The sequence below is a fragment of the Grus americana genome, chromosome 5 (genome assembly GCF_028858705.1).
Source record: "Grus americana isolate bGruAme1 chromosome 5, bGruAme1.mat, whole genome shotgun sequence".
Lineage (NCBI taxonomy): Eukaryota > Metazoa > Chordata > Aves > Gruiformes > Gruidae > Grus > Grus americana.
Window position 1 is genome coordinate 50,416,211 of NC_072856.1, and position 12,017 is coordinate 50,428,227.

The window sequence follows — 12,017 nt, forward strand, 5'->3', positions numbered from 1 at the left end:
AAAAATAATTGGTTTTAATATCACTTCAGTGATGCTAGTACCGTAAGTGATGAGCTAATCTGTGGAAATACAACATCTGCTAGAGCTATAAAATTAAAATTAATTAGGTACTTAAAGGTTTCTTTTTGAAACAATAGGGTTTGGTTGTTTAAATCCTCTTATCACTTAAACTGCCTATTGTGTATTCAGTCCGTGAGAAGTTTGTTGCTGCAAGTTTGTCAATCATTGTGTTATCAGATCATTTCTTAGCTGAGCTGGGAGATTTGAAAGCAGTGGTATCAACTATTATTCTGTTTCACACGTATCATCCATGAAGAGACATTTAGAATCATTTCCATGTTGTGTAATAGTGCTTTCAAGTTTTACCTTTTGCTTCAGTGTATTAGTACAGTATATTGTATGCTTTTCTGCTTTACCTTCACTCATTTTATGCATAGACGAGAACCCAGCATGTGGCTTCCTCAACAAAATACAGCAAAACAATAGTTCAATGCCAGATGAGACAAATAAAGGATATCCAAATAAAAGAATAAAGTGGTTATATGACAGTATGATTTATACTGTGATATTGTTCTAATTACAGGAAATACTTTTCAGGTTTTAAAAGAAATCTCGACTTTGCAGAATTTAGAGATAGCAAAAGCCTGGTCAACCAAAAATCTAAATAAAACATCAGGTATACTGTTGCTCATGTATGTTCTTCATGGTCTTTATTACCCCTGCCCTTACCTCCTCCTCTCAGCAACTGTACCGTATCTCGGGCTGCAGGGAAAGAATCCTTCTTGTAGCAGAAAGAATCATCAGGACTCCATGGGATCACTGCATCCCTCACCAGAGGGGAAATTTCATTACATTTTACAGCTCTCCCCTGGAAGTTGGAAAGAACCTCCTCTCCTCTCCACGGGCATGCTGCAGGAAGGCACCGTGCTGCTTGCAGGCATTCTTCTTGTGATTGGTTTGTACTAAGAACACTGTTCTCGCAGGACTTCTCCATTATCTTAAGAAAAGAAAAGAAATAGTGAAGTTTCACAGAACAAAAAAAGTCGTTTTGGAAGAACAGGCACTAATAGAGAATGACTGGACATGTAATTTTCCCTCTGTCCTGTTTTGAAGGACTAGGGAAAAGTAGATAGAGTTTCATATTTTTTCACTAGTACATCCAAATGTCTTAAGTCCTGACATTTGTGAGACACTTGGAATCTCCTGCTCAGGGAGGGAAGACTTCTAACCTTCCATTTTTGTTTTATTTTTAGATCGATGTATGATGTAGTAGTTTCTAACCCAAAAAAGATCTGCTTTTGTACATTATTTGCTTGATGTCTAGCATTCTTGATGAGCAGAACTGAATTGCATGGAGATGTATTGCTAGGAAGCAGAAGCACTAATTTGTAAATGCAATGCTAAATTAGTAATGCTAAGGAAAGCTATCTGCTCCTGCAGCTTTACAGATTAGGAGATGTCGTTTCCTCTGTTGTTTCTGGTTGAACCTCATAAAGAACAGAGAAACTGGGAAACAGAGAATTAAGCTTAATTTCAAATGCTTGCCCTGCAGTGGGACACAACTAATTTGGTTTATGGAGGTGGCAGAAATTATCAGAAGCTTGATCCATGTAGATTTTAGTTAAAGTTGTTACACTGTAAAATGGTTGTTTTTAAAGATATCATTTACATTGTAGCTGTAACTTACTTCTATTTCAAAATATATGAAAGCAATTTCAGAAATTGTTATTTAAATTCTATTTTTGCTTTTAAGAGTGTCTTAAAATGCCACTTTTTCTCCTTATTCCAGCTTTTGAACCAAATGGGAAAAGCTTCTGGGAGAGCAGAAAAGGAAGGAAAGCCGATGGTTTCTGTATGCATTTACAATGCTGATAATCAAACCAGAAAAGCAGATGCCGTTAAAGCGCAGTTTTTATAACATACGTTCAGTTCAGACTTCTAATCCCCTGGAATTTGTTTTCAAAATATACTTTTGATCCTAGATAAGCAACACTTGAGTCAAGTGGGATTTGCTTTTTTCTCAGTCTGAAGTTTTCTACAATTTCATCCTTGCTTAAAGATAGCAAAGACTACCAAAAACTCGGGTATGACTTTGTTGTTGTTGTTGTTGTTAATTACAGCAACCATGATATTTTAAGTCTTGTATTTAGCTAAATAATTGGCATTGGCAAAAATCATTCCCATTCTCAGAGATTATTCTTTTGATGTATCTAGAGTCTGAGGTCCATTCGATGATACAAAGTGACTGATACGTGCTAAACCCATTGACTGCACGGGGAATCATGTTTCAGAGAAGGTCAGAACATTTCTGTCTATCTGATGGGGTTTTCATTTATTTCTGTAGTCATTACCAAGGCTCATTGGTTTGATTCAGGCTGAGGGACTGGAAGAAGTTTGAGTAGGATCATCCGTTACTTTGACAGGCTCCTGTCAGAGTCAATTATCTGTTCAGAAAAAAAAAATAAATAAAAATAAAAAAGAGCAAAATATGTACCAGTTATTGGAACACACACGCCCTGGCATTTGTCTTTATGAAAGCATGATGGGGTAGACAAATATGGCCACCGAATAGAAAATCTTAGCTTTTTGAAAACTGGACAAAAGTATGACACTGTAAATAAATATATGGAAGAGCTGAGGTGGATTTATTTGGGATTGTGATGTGGGGTGGCTCTTCCCCTTTCCCTAAGTCCACTGTTAATCACCAGACAGGGAAGCAGCTGCCTGCTGCCTGGGCAGCTGCGTGCAGCCTTGGGAAAGGTAAGCTCAGATAAAAGGATGCTTATGCAGGTGAATGGAAACTGCTTCACACCATCTTTTGTACCTTTTTTTTTTTTTTTTTCCCCTTGGAATTTAGCATTGACGTGCCAGACTGAGAAAGAACTGCTCCCTTATACATCCACCGTTGTGACTAAAGCCAGGACAAAAATCACCTATAAAGCTGCTGATTAAAAATTAGTTCCCTCATTCTCTTGGGGCTAGATTTTCAACTTCAAAAGACATTACTTCATTCATCTGAGGATTATATAGTTTAAGAGAAACACCCAAAAGGAGAATTAACTCATATTAAACTAATATAGCAGGCAATAGAAATCAAATCAGTTTAAAGATCACAGTTACTTTGAAAACAATTAGCATTAACACAGATCCCATTAAATATTATATATTACTCGCCTAGAGGGTCTAAATCAGGAAACAGAAGAGGGAAACAAAGGAAACTTCAATGAAAATTAAGTAAATTGATTCGTTTCATAAAGACTGGTGTATATTTTTCATTACTTATGTTTTAGCATTCATTTTCCCGGTTCACATAAACACTGCTGTGATGTTCATACGTCACGGGCTGATTCTCTTTGCCTTGCAGCAATGTGACTTTTGCTTCAGGCCAATATACTGTAATGGAGAGGACGATCCATTTGTTTGGTTTGCTCTCGGGTATTCCTCCCTTCACCCCCCACGCCCTCTGCCACTAACATAGTTTTGTGTTACTTCCCAGATTAAAAAGGATTCTGAAGATCCTAATGTTTTCGGCTCTAAGCCAGACTGCCATTTGAAGGTGGTGACGGTAAGTAATAGCCTATACCGGTTTAATTCATTCTTCTTTGTTTATTGCTTGTTAAATAAAGGAAGTTCTTCACTGAAGATTTCCTTTAGACACAATATAATAGTCTGCAATATTTAAAATTCTGAAAATAATTGTGTTAGACTTCTTTTATTCCTTCCAACCACCAGACATAGCCGAGGCTGACAAGCTCTTCAGTCTTTCTGTCACCTTCTTACTTAGCTTTAAAAAACTCACTTGAGTGCATTTGCCACCTTTTTTGCCTTCCATTTGACAGTGAAGGTTATCATGCTCTCTCTGGATTTATATTTTTAAAGTGTCATCTTGCAGTGATCAGTATGACAGCATGTTTCGTACAGCGGCCCATAAAACCTTTGGAGAAAACCCAAAAGAGGATTAGAGCTTGTGAAAGACAAAGTTGGGGGAGGGAAGGAACTGAAGGATTCTTTTTTTATTTTGTATTTCATACAGGGGAAAAAAAAAAAAAAAGGACAAATCCTCCTCTTCCCCCTTGGAGTTTATTTGATGATTGGTGCCACTTGCAGTACTTCTATAATCCCCTAGATAGCACAACTTTTCAATCAGAGTGAAATATAATATCATTTTATTGCACATAAGCTTAAACCCTTTAGACAGACAGACACTGCTGCTTTGTATAAAGAAATCTGAAATGAATATGAATTGCTTGGATTAATGGGACAGAAGACATTGGTAAATAATTTTATTGGAGATTAAACAGTACCAAAGCCCTTTAGCTGGTAATGCTTGCTATATGATGATACAGCAAGTACAATGCAGGCTGGATATTTGACACTGAGATGTATCATATCATAAAACACAATATTTGGTTTTCATAGGCTACTGCAAACTCATTTGTGTACTATCTGTAGACATAATACACTACATTATATAAAAAAATAAATATAGTTTCTTTCATTATGGGAAACTGCAAAAAGCACCTTAAGAAGAGTTAAATTAGTCATTGCTTTCTGACACATGGGCTTTATTGCATTTGACCTCTGTGGGCATTATTCTGCAACGGTCACCATGGTTATTGCCAGGATTAAGTAGCAGGAGCAGGCATACAGAAATTCAATATGTATTTTCTAATACTTGAGCCTCAGTTGCAGATTTTCTATCATTCCTGATGTCTGACGTGTAAATGTCTCCAGGTCAAATTCTGTTCTCTGTTACACCAAAGCCCATCCAGAGTCAACCAGAGTCAGTGGGAGTTGAGGGGCAGAGTTGGGTTAGTTTAGCCTAGCAAAATAGAGAAAAGAATGTTCCCTGATGCCATTAGTGAAAAGATTCATTACACTCCTTTTGTGAGCTGGATGAAGTTCATCACATTTTACAGCTGTTTTCTAGCAGGAAGTTCTAGTTGCCCATTCTGGAATGATAGTTGAGTCAAAGGGAGAAAGGGAATTGAAAGGGTGACAAGTGATGCTACAAGGGACTGTTACTCTGTCAACCTGGCCGAGTAAAAACTGTTGTGAATGAACTGGTGTGGAGGATACATTTTGCTGCAGAATTCCACCACAAAGGTACCAGAAAGAGGGAAAAAAGACTCCACGTCATTGGTAGTTAAGCCAGTTTCTCAGGAATTTCTGTAAGAAACTAGAGCTGACTACTAAGTATCTCACATCCCGACTAACCCGAGAGGTAGATCTCAAATATTACAGAATTGTCTTGGTACTTTTGTATTCTACAGTACCATAAAAAAATCTTTTTTGAATCAATGGGCTTAGTGGTAGAATAAAGTCTGCTCACTGTAAATTTAAAGGGCAAGTTCTCAAGCAATGGCTAATTTTCCAGGCATCTGAAGGAGGCAGCCCGCTGGGTCATTGGGTCTCTCTGCTGAGAACAGCAACAGATGTGAAGAGAATAATGATCAATGCAGAGCTCTCCCAGCCAAAGTACAGCTTAAATAGCTCTACCATTAAACTTAAACTGTTAGTCAGACTCATTCTGTTTTCTGTAGGTTACTCAGCAAACTGTAGCAAATGTTGGCATCCCAGATATAGACAAAGCTTCATAAACAGGATTTTTACTCAATTTTTTGGTAACATCATTCATAAAACCAAAGTTTTCCTCATCTAACAGTGTTATTGTACTGAGCCCACTTGGGCTTTGTCAATCTAATGTCACAGTAGTTCACAAAGGAATTTGTCTTCATATGAGGGAAATAGTTGTATTTTATTTTTAGTGGGAAGGAAATGAGGGATGGAATAATTTCAGGAGAAAACCAATGAAAGAAAATTCTCATCATTTTGTCTCCATGTGTATATTACAGAACATCAGAGATGCTCATATAGTACTTCATTTTTCATTTTAGTCCCTTATAAAGGTGGCATGTCTTTATAAAATCTATTTCTAGTCCTGCATCAGATTTTACCAGTGAAAAGGATAACCATTTATTCATGCTTATGAAATTATAATAGAGTGGAAAAGTCAGGATACAGAAGAAAGCCCTGGTGTGTGACCATCTGTCTTGAGGAAGATTGGCCTCCTATACCTGCAAGTAACAGCTTCCCCTAGATGTCATCACAGATTTGTCTTTCAAAATTTAAAACTTCCGGACGTTTTGAGAAAGGCTTAAAGTAAACTATCTCTGAATCAAGAAGCCTTGTTCTGTAAGATGTGGAAACTGCAACCTTTTCATGAAGGCTTAAGAACTTTTCAATTTTGCATATGTTCTTCCACTTTTTTTGACAGATTAATTAAGATCTTACATGGAAATAGTGTGAAATGGAAAATATGAAGTAATGCATTACTTTTCAAACATGCCTCTTCTCCTAGTATGGTACTTGAATAGTTGCAGGTCAACTGATGAGGACCATTTAATTGCTCAGTTCTGCTTGGAAATGATCAGCATAGGAGCAATAAAGGAAGCAGTCTTACAAATGCAGTTTGCATGGCTTATTGTTTACTGTATATCTTTATGATTATTCTTTTTGTACAAAAAAAAACCCCAACCAACCAACCAAACAAATAAAAAAATGTCTTGTATTATCAGCTAAAAAGAAATTAATAAAATAGTTTAAATTCTTTTTTGAACTCATGAAGGGTGCATAAAACTAGCTGTGATCCAATGACAAAATCTCCTAGATTCAAATTTTATGTGTTTTACTTCCCAGCAAGTGGTTTAAGTATTATGTTATCACATTACGACATCTTCCTTTGGGATTATAAAAATGGACACTTTATGTATTTCAGCCTTTTAAGGGATCTTCCACCACTTACTCACAACACAAAATTTAACCATCTTCTATTGAAATGCTCATAAACATATTTCAGTTTTATGTAATGTAATTTGAACTAGAAAGAACTGAGAGAAATGATCAATGAGCTCCTGTGTCTATTTGTGGCTGCAATAAAGCCACTTTAATATTGCAGACTTGCACAATGCATCACATAATAGAAATGCGATCACCTAACGATGAATGAACACACCAGCAACATTAACACTTCAGGGAAGGGCAACGAAAATTATTAGATTCAAGGGATGCTATTCATGTGGGGAGTTTTCTCATGAGAACAGATTAAAACGGAGGCATCCTCAAAAGGAAATAACTTTGCACATGAGGAAACATTGTGTAGTGCTTGAAATTAAAAGAGCTACTGTTGTAGAAGAGAGCTCAAAGTTCCTCTTCATATGAAAGAACTGAAGTGATGGCCTTTTCTGCTTCAAATGAAGGTACTTTTTCACTGTTTTTAATTCACAGGAAATTACAACTCACATGAGTACAAAGGGTTTGTCTTCTCTGGCTACACAGAGGTGATGCAACTAAATTGTCTTTTTTCTGTCCTTGATGAATGAAGTTGCAAGTGGTTTACTTTCTCTTTTTACTATGAGTGTTGTCCAATCAATTTTCTCCAAGACTGTGGCTTCTAGTAGGTGGGAACCTTGCTTTAGAGAAAACACTGCTTTGACAGTCTGTGTTAAGTCAATATGTAATGTAAAACCTAGCTGGCAAATCAAAAACAGTATTGGGAATTAGATTCTTAAGAAGCAGGAACTCTGCCACTATCTTCCACCTAAAAAAGGGCCTGTGTAAGTGAAAGACAACTGGTGGCCGTGAGGAATAATTCTATACGAACACCAAGATAACACAGAATAAGTTTAGTTTTTCTGAATAAAGATCCAGTGTAAATCAATCTCTTCATATGTTTTAATCAGTTCTTTTGCTAGATTTTAATTGTGAAATTAACATTATTAGAATATGTTCCTTGACTGTGAGGTTATTTCCTTTTTGAGAAATCTGGTTTGGTGAAATTTTTCCATGGAATTTCATTTCTTAAAAAATCACCTTCCATGGAATGGTTTGGCTTAGGCATTCATTTGATGTGAAGTTAAAAATTAATTAATGGTAATACACATCCTGAGATAGAATACTAATGAAAGCTTTTCTGTGAAGCTTTCAATGATTGCCTGATGTGGAAGGAAACAGTCTGTTTAATTTCTGATTGTATTTTCAAATATTATGAGCATAAACAGCTTAATTCCATTTGTGAAATAACAAATAGATTTTATATTTATGTATAGAACAGTTTACATTTAAAATTAATCTCCTGCAGCACCCCTGCAAAGATTCTTGTCCCAATATATAAACCTGATCATCTCAACAGACCTATAGTAGCAAAGCTTTTATGTACATAATACACTGAAGTGTTTCTGTAAGATATTGTGCTGATGTATTTTTATGAAAAATTTTCTGTTGGAATTATTCCTCGAATATAGCTCAGACTTTTCATGTAAATATAAATATTTTCACAATATTTTCCTGAGGAAAAGACTGTTGAATAGAACTTCTGGTCAAAGAGGAAGCCATGCATCCTGTTCCTCTGCGTGTACTCGCATGCATGCATAAATACATCTATAAAGTCACTTGTATCTCTCTCCTGTATAAATGCCATCTACTAGCTATGGCAATTATCTTTTCCGACATGCAATGATTTAATGCTCAAATTCATTCTCCAGTACTACATATACTACATGAATATTCTGAGTTGTCTCATTTTTCACAACCCTTCCTTCTTTTTCCCCCTTTTATTGTTCTTCCTCTTCTTTACCTCCACTGCCATAAAAACCTCACACTGAGAAACAAATTTCCCTGAAGAATTGCTTTGAAAAATGTGCTCTGTTTGGACGTATTGCTGGGAAATAGTTTAGAATTTTCATTATTATTGAAGAATAAATAATTTTGTGGATTGCTCTGGTTGTTCTGCTTTCTTCTGATCATACAAGCCAGCTAAGATTTATGTGCATCTGTGACAAATTTTTAGGAGATATCAAGGAAGAACAGAGACAGAGGCAGTTCAAACTAGTTCAGTGGAAGGGCGTGCTTAAAACATGGCTGAGGAAGTTAGGCAACCAACTTTATGTGAAGGGAAAGTCTCCAGCTTCCATTCCACCTTAGACAACATTATGAATGAGTGAAATAAATCAACTTTTAGAACTGAAGAATTAAAATATTATCTGTGTTTCAAAGCTGATCTCCATTTTGTGAAGCTATAAGAACTGGACATCAGAATTAATTATTCTGATGTAACTCACATTATTCCTTACAATACCCATTGGTACATTGGTTGAAGACATTGCGAAGCTGCTTCTTTTGTGGGGTTTTCTGTTCATTTGTTTTGTTTTGTTGTTGGGTTTGGGTTTGTTGTTTTGTTGTTGTTGGTTTGGTTTTTGTTTTTTGGGGGTTTTTTTGGGGTGTGGGGGAGTTGTGGGTTGTTTTTTGTGAGGGAGTCTTTTTCTTCAGGGAAAGTCATTCCCAGACAGACTGACAAATTCCTACTATGTGCTTTTCTGCTTAAAAGTGAGATAATTTTCTTTCATCTCTCCCAAACTGCTTCAGTTGTCTCATTACACAATTCCTATAATGAAAGTATCAAATATTTAAAAATAAATATTATTAAGGACTGCAACTATAAATCTTCTAAGTCGTGTTGCTGCTGCCCACGCCAGGTCCACCTTTTTTTTCCTTTGCAGTTGTATTTGTGTTCACGCATACAGTCACATGAATGGGACTCAGTAAGTTACACATCACTCACTCACTCTGTAAATCTTAAATAACTACTCTTATTTCCTGTGGAGCAGTTATGAATTCGTACCTGCTAAGTTGAGACAACAATTAGATCCAATTCTGGGGAATACCTCCTGCAGCCAGATAGTCCATCTGAAGATTAAAGAAAACTAACCAATAAAAAAAGATTAATAATGAGGAAATTATTTTGTAGCACACTCTTCCAAGTCCCACTGAAAATTAGATTAGTCTGGCTATAGGTTTCCTACTTCATTATTTCTATTCTCAACAGCACTTTGATCATTTCACTCAGTTTAATTTCATTCTCTTTAAGGTAAAACATTCAGGTTCCTTTGAAGTTTTCCCTGGAGGAAGCTCAAAAGTAGTGGCTCAGTTGACAGCCCATAGAACAAATCCATACCATCAACACATTCCCTCTAGTTCACTGTGTCTTTCTTATGAGCAGGCCATAGTGCAAGACACAGTGGTGGTCACCACCACGGAAGGAAAAGCAAGATACCCATACAGCCCACGTCTAATGAGGTCCCCTCATTCGTCTCTGCACCTAACCCTGCTCCATTGATATTGCTTTACTCTAAGTCAGAAAAGGAGCTGTGGGAGAAAACCAGGAAGGTCTACCTGTACCTCCATGTCCATGTGGTTTTGGTAGGTATTGGCATCAATTTAAAGTATTCTGTCCACTGCAACAAAAATGCTCCTGCTGCTTTGTTCATATGGATTCACCTCACTTTCAAAGGGAAATAGGCGTTGCTAGACTCAATGGCTGAAGTGTTTCACCCTGTGTCTATGCGGGAGAACAGAGTTGGTGGACTGCTTCACTCCTGACCCCACTCGGTAGCTGTGGCTCAGAAGGGCAGTAAATCAGCAAGAACCTGTTCCCCCTACCACAAGACACCTCCACAGGCAGCAGAATGGGAATGTTCCCCATCCTTCCACTCAAAGTGGCAACTTGCGTTTGAATGACTTTTTATTTAAGACCTTCTTCAACAGGTTCATCCCATGCCTTTTTGATGCCAAAAATAATGAATTTTTGATAACTGTCATGAAACCTGCTGAAGATGCTGTCTACCTTCTGACAGGTTAAGTAATGAGAAGGAAATGCCAAAACAAGGATTTTATACCTCTTTCATCCTTAATTTTTATTCTGTTTTGATGATCTTTTTAAGACTTTAATAATTCCATTATTGAATCCAACTTAATAATGACAGTCCATAAAAAATAATCAGTTTGTCAAACTTGTCACTGGAATTCTGATCTGCAGAGAAGTACTTTTATTCCTGCTTTTTTACTGGAGTAGGCAGTGGAATGATATGATAAGGACAGGAAAGCCACGATCTTCATAGCCTAACACTATTTGTTGTTATTTAACGATATACTGCTCAAAGTCTCCCCCCACTATGTATTAGAACTTGTTTAATCTCCAGGTCTCTCTTAATATCTGTATTAGGTGTTGTAAGGTGAAAATGACATTTTCTGCATCCTATTTTACCTATTTCTCTTTAGGTCTGTCAGTTGAATAACATAAGGCTACTGTAATACTTTCATCTCAATCAGATTGTGAATGCCAAATGATTTGCTTTAAAAAAAAAACCAACTAATTAAAATGGAAAATCTACTGATATTAAGAATTGGATGAGACTTTGCCAATATATTGTAATCTGTATCTCACCTTTTCATTATTTTTGATTTTTCTTCTGAAACAAACAAGGATGATATGGTGGTATTTCTGTATTCATGTTTTTCAGTTTTATGACTGCCACATAGAAGTTAATTGCTGTAATCTTATATATTTTTTATTATTTATTGTTAATCAATGTAGTTTTAACAAATTTTCTCTATATGTCTTACTTCAGTCTTTAACTGAGAGCAAATTTAGTCCTGACTTAGACTTTTCTTCATTTGCACACATTCCTGGTTATCTAGGGCTATTGTGTTGTTTATTCTTCAAAAGTGCTTTTTAACTCCTTGGGCCTGATGAAGCTAGTGTCTGATCTCCACAGGCTTGTTTCTCTGCACTCCTGAGCACTCCAGCTCCACTAGACACTGCAACTAAGAACTGATACCAGCTTGCAGGGACACAGAAGATCCTGGACCATGTTGTATCTTATCCTTTCTATAGACATTTTACTCCTGAGAAGAGGATTAGTGCCAGGAATTCTGCACTGTGTGAAACTTAGGTGAAACTTAAGAAAAATTCACAGTATATAAAACAAGAATTGAGGAAGAAATTGCCTTTGTTTAAAGCATAATTTTTCTTATTAAAAAACATATTGTGTTAGAGGACAAAAGAAGAAAGATTCAGTGTTGCATTTGGTAATGTATTATAGCATTTTTAACCTTTAGTGTGCAATATAATTACATTTTTTTTCAATGCGAATTTATATGGCTTTATTTTCCAGCTGTGG

General features: G+C 36.3%; 1 long non-coding RNA gene across 2 annotated transcripts in view; it reads right to left on the reverse strand.

Annotated features, from left to right (window-relative positions):
• Positions 1 to 12,017, reverse strand: part of LOC129207013 (uncharacterized) — a 103,350-nt gene that overhangs the window by 65,239 nt on the left and 26,094 nt on the right. For both annotated transcript variants that reach the window (XR_008577347.1, XR_008577346.1), the window contains exon 3: positions 730 to 997. This is a non-coding gene — a long non-coding RNA (uncharacterized LOC129207013). The remainder of the gene's footprint in view (positions 1 to 729; positions 998 to 12,017) is intronic.